This window comes from Mastomys coucha, chromosome X (genome assembly GCF_008632895.1).
Source record: "Mastomys coucha isolate ucsf_1 chromosome X, UCSF_Mcou_1, whole genome shotgun sequence".
NCBI classification, from domain to species: domain Eukaryota; kingdom Metazoa; phylum Chordata; class Mammalia; order Rodentia; family Muridae; genus Mastomys; species Mastomys coucha.
Genome location: NC_045030.1, coordinates 78,101,666 through 78,107,437, shown reverse-complemented (window position 1 = coordinate 78,107,437; position 5,772 = coordinate 78,101,666).

Here is a 5,772-nt window from a genome sequence, read left to right as displayed (position 1 = left end):
CAGGAACCTGGTAAAGAATCCTGAGTAGCCTGAGGCCTCCCATCTTCCTGAGTCTGCTTCCTAGGTGACTACGTAGGTGTGCCATGGACTGGCTTCTCTTTTCATCAGGGTCTTCTCTGGAAAGACAAGACCACACATGATGCTAGGAAACAGGTAGGAGTGTTTAGTTGGGTTTGATTTTCACATAAATTCTCCATATATTATCTGGGCTGTCCAGACATTCACCGGGTCAAACAATTTTTCTTTCTCAGCCTTCTGAGTAGCTGATACTGTAGGCTGGCCAGAGCACCCTGCCTTAAACAGGTGACAGTGGCTGCGCACTCTCTTCCTTGCAATTCCTTTCACCTGAAAACTTCATTGTCTTAGGAATAAAGAATAATTTTGGCCTGGGTGTAATGCCGTGAGCCTGTAATCCAGCACCTCAAGAGGCTGAAGCAGGACGATTAGAAGCTCAAGACAAGCCTGAATTTTGTGATGAGGAAACCCTCACGATAAGAAGGATGGATTGAGTCAATGAAAACCAAAACAGAGAAATGTGAAGTGGGCCAAATCCATGACAAATAACCACATCTTTTCATTACCAAGAAAATGTCCACTGGCTGCTACTTTACTATGGTTTTGCTTCCAGAGAGTTCCCTTCCCAGTTGACTGACCCAAATAACTGCTGAGATCATTTACGCATCAAAGAGTTAACAGAGGGGAGCTCCATTTTCCATTGCTTGCCCTTTTCAGTCAAATTTGCTTTTGACTGAGTACAGTGCTAACGAGGACACTTTCTATGCTTCTGAGTTGCTTTGATGTACAAAGATAACGGCTTTTCAGCCTGCACTTTTAGTAGTGGATATCAAAACAGGATGAATCTTTCAAATAAGATATGACATTAAAACGGAGTCATTACCAGCAACCACAGCAACAAAAGACCAACCAAATAAACAAACAACACCCATGGGGTTTCTGGAGTCGCAGGGGTCCTAGGCGTGTTAAATTATTAGTTAACACATATTTTTAACATTTACTAACAACTAGTCACTGCACTAATAACTTATAAAGTTTCTCACAATTTTTCAAGCAGTAGGAATTGAACCCAGGCCATTTACCCTTGCTAAGCAAATGTTCTATCCCTGAGCTATATTGTCAAGCCCTTCTTTATGTTTAATCTCGAGACAGAATCTTACTAAGTTTTCCAGGCTGATCAGTCCCCCAAAGCGCTGGATTCTGGGCATAGCCGTGGTACCCGGTTATCACAGAGATGATTAATCTTTACAACAACCTACTGTGGTGTGTCAAATGATTACCCCCTATTTTAAAAATGGAGAAATTAGGCTAGCAGAAGGTAGGTATATTACCCAAGACCAAATAGCTAATACATGCGCCATACCAGCATGTGGAAACTCAAGGATAACTAGTGAGAATTGGCTTTCTCCTTCCACCATTTGAGTCCCAAGTGATTGACTTCAGGTTGTCAGGTACAATAGCAAGCATCTTTACCCACCATCTTACTGGCCTGGCAATTGATAATATTCTTAAAGGCTTATCATATACTTAGACATATCATAGATACCACCTGAAACACTCTTCCGTATCAATTCATTCATCCTATCAGTTTCACAACTCCATAGAGAAAGTAGTATAAGTGACTCTGCATTACAACAAGTGGGGCACAGAAGAGTCACTGAGCCACCAAATTTTACAGAACTACATGGTGGTGTGCTTCACTACAAACCCAGGCTGCCTGACTCCAAAGAACATCCTCTTAACTGCTATGCTACAGTGAAGGTCCTAGGTTCATTGTTACACAAGGAAGCCCACATTCTGCGTCAGCTTTCTTTCTTAAAAGGTTGGGCCTAAAGCTCCCGGAGACTTTTCAGAAGCCAGTGGTGAAGTTCAAGCATCCAGATTGCAGCTGAGGCTCTTGCTCAATCTCTTCCCCAAATGTTTGTCTCCATTACCCTTTAACCTGCATCTTTAAACACGCTGATCTATGGGGAGTTCAGCAATGGCAGTCGTCAGCTGCGCCTTTCATGTCCGAGGAGTGTGCTAACACACCACATTTCTCATTTGATCTGAAGGCAATCTAACGAGAGATCATTTCCCGATAACACACTATCTGCCTTCAACATCACTAGAAAGGCACTTGGCCTCAAACAATCCCTATTTTGCTTTAATCGCCTTTGAAAGAGAAGCAGAAGAGTCAGAAAGAATAAACTCCTTGGAGTTTGAATCTGATTTGCTGAGGTATTCCGTTTCAGAGGAGGCCCCTGACAACAGGCAGAGAATAAAAACAAGTGTGGTCTGGGGCAGACAGTGTTTTTCAAACAGTTGGCCAAACCTCTGCTGGCAGTCAGGAAGCAGCTGAATCATCAAACACAGGACTCTGACAAGACGGATGCTAGACTGCATGGAAAGAGACTTTAGACCAACTGTAAAGCCCAGAGAAGCTGCTGCCACTCTAACACTGACTTGCTTTCCAGAGGGTGGTCAGGCTCAACTGCTGCCTGTAGCTTCTTTTACCTGCTCTTTCTCCCTCCTCCTTCAGAAATCTTATACAGCATTTCCTTGCCTTGGGTGGAGTGCCTGTGTGAATATTGGGTCATTTCAATTGTTATGTCTGCTCTGTAAGCTCAAGCTGTTAAAATGAGTTCTTTAGTTAGAAACTCAAAATGGGGTGGGGGCTGAGACAGAACCCTCAGGAAAGGACAAAGGCAGACATTTTTGTTCCAAGAGGCAGGATTTACTTAGACATTCAGAGACTTAATTTAATTTACTTAATTCTTGACTTAATTTGTGTTGCAAACTTTATAAAAAACAAACAAACAAACAAAACAAAAAATGTTTGACCAATTCTTTAGAGAATGTTGGCCAGATGGCACAGTGTTTAGAAATACTGCCTGTTCTTCCAGAGGACCTACTTTGAATTCAGAACACCAGCATAGAGGCTAACAAATGTCAACAACCCCAGTTCTAGAGAATCTGACACCTTCATCTGGCCTCCAAGGGCACTAGGCATATACATGGTACCCAGACCAGACATGCATGCAGGCAAAACACTTGTACACATAAAATAGATTTAAAAACTAAAATACATGCACACACAGACTAGAAAGTATATGGTAATAGAATTGACCAAGACAATGCAACTTGATTACTATCAGAGACAAATGTTGGATGCAGCTGCTGTGGTTTCAGCATCAATGTCCTCTTTCCACAATGTCATGTTGCAATCTAATCCTTAATGTGGTGGCTCTAAGAGGTGGAGCCTTGAGGAGGAGGCTGGCTCTCTTTCAACCTTTCTCTTTCAAGTGAGGGAGATTGGTGACCTTGTCAAAAAGGTCTGAGTCAGCCTCTGGGCCCTTTCCACCTGTGACAGTAAAGCTCTAGCTAAGAAGCTAAAAGCAACTGACACTAGAAATTGAATGTCCTTATGCTGTGGTCTTAGACCTCTCAGACTCTGTAGGACAGTGAGAAATATCTCTATTAGCATTTAATATAGCTCTTATTTAACAGTTACCCAGAGTCAAGAATTTGCCATCATACCATAGGGGCAGCACTAGGATCTGAGACTTGGGTCATTTAGCAAGCCTCTTATGGTTTCTTTACTAGAAAGCTAAACTGCCTTATGATTGCAGTTTCCCACTGTCAATTATTAGCTGTGTCACTTTGAGCAAGTCCCCATGGTTCAGTTTCTTCATCTGTGCAATGGGGATAATATCACTTCCCATTTCTTAGGCTTCATGCAATAATTTAAGTGAAATGATGTATGCCAAGCACCTAAAACAATAACTAATGTTTAGCAAGCAGCAATAATGTTGTTCTCCAGTACTGTATGCCTGAGTCATTGTTGAGATGCAACCCATACACAGTGGCTGAAGCCTGTAATCTGACCTTTCATTGGCTTCACATCTCTCTCCGGCCTGTGCTCAAAGAACTTTGTATGTGTATGCATACTTGTATGTTTGCTCGCTTGTGTGTCTTGTGTGTGTGTGTGTGTGTGTGTGTGTGTGTATGAAAAATAAAACAAAAAGATGAGCTTCAAATATTTCGTGGCAGCAACATCATACTGCAGAGGTATTTTATCCCCCCCAAGTAATAATGGCTGCTTAATAATTTAATAAAAACTGATAGGTGTTGATAAATACCACAGAATAAATCTAAAAGATTGGTGCAGAGATATTGTTTCCCTTTCAATCTTTTCGTGTCAAAACAAGACAACTCTGTAAATGGCAAATGATGATAAGGACAGATGCCAGGGACTCCTTTGAGAAGATGCTGAAGGCCTATGCGGGCCAATCCTTGGTCAAATGCCCACGGAGCATCGCATGGTAGCTGGCTACAGAAGTGATGTCCAAGGACTAACTTCTCACAGTTTTCTGAGGGGTAGACTTTGGGGAATTTGGAATGGTTTCAAAGTTGGTATATTTGGGGGAAATGTAGGAGGTGCTTGGTGATTATGTATAAGGAACAGGAAGGAAAGACAGTGGGAGAGAAAGAGAAAGGGCACCTGGAACACAGAGGAGGGCTCAAATGCTGGGTAGGAGTAGGGGTGGAAGATAGAAGGCGAGAGAAGTAGATTTTAAGTAGGGGGATGAGAGGCAAGAAGAGGCGTAGCACTGTGCCTGGAATCCCCTGGACTCTATCACGCCTCCCAGGGACAACTGAGCTTGGTTCAGGCTTGTGTCAGCCCACCTACCAGCAGCATTGCTCACAGGCACAGCTGCTTCAGTGCCCCAAACCATTTCATGGGCTATCCATCTGTACAACTGCTGCTCGTGGGATCCGAAGCCAGCCAGTGGCAGCGGGTAGCCTCTGTCGACGGGCAAAGTAAACACTGACACATGTAAAATACTTATAGCCATAAGTGTCTGGTGCCAATTACAGCAGGAAGCACTATAAAACATAGGAGAGGCTTTGATCAACAGTGTCAGGATGGGAGAGCAAAGGCTTGTGTCTTTGATTAGGTGCATATGTCACGCTAAAGAACATACTTGTGTATGGCAATATACACGTATATGGTAAACTTTCAGTAGCAGGCAATCTGCCTGAAAGTGATGTAAGAGGGATCCGTTCATTCCCAATTTTCTTTTTTTCTTTTCTCTCTCAACAGGTTCGTTTACATGGTTCAGACTGTTCACAGATCAGATCATTTATTCTCCCACGAGTGTCTGTTTGGCAGGGGCCCAAGGCTTATGCGGCCCAGGGATGGTGAGGCTGCAGGAGAAGCTACTGTGCTTCTCAAGCACACGCAGCTCCTACATTTTACCCTTGGAATTTGATAGCCCCTTGCAGAGAACACTGAACCTGGAAGACTTCCCCCGCTTACACCAGGCACCCGCCCAAACACTCGAAGGCTTTTCTTTACAATCCCATTCTACTTGAACTTTGACAAGCTTCTACATAGACATAGTTCACTTTAATCACTTAAAGAAAAGACTATCACGAAATATGTTTTCGTTCTGATGAGATTACACCTAACTAGAATACAAGCTCTAAACACAAAAAGGTTTCATTGGTTGTTTTTTTTTTTTCCCTACTGGACTCAAACCTCAATGTACAGTTTAATGAACTATCACTAGAGTTTATGGAAGGTTTGGTTAGAAGGCTAGAATTAACAGAAATTGATTCTGTTTTGCTGTTTTGGAGACAAACTGAATAGCAAAGAAATATTTATCCAGACAAAAGTTCAAAATAGCAAGTGAACCAGAGCATGTTGCTTTCAAGATTAAAGCTTTGGGGCAGGGCATGTAGCTCCAATGTTAAAGCATCAGTGCTGAATGC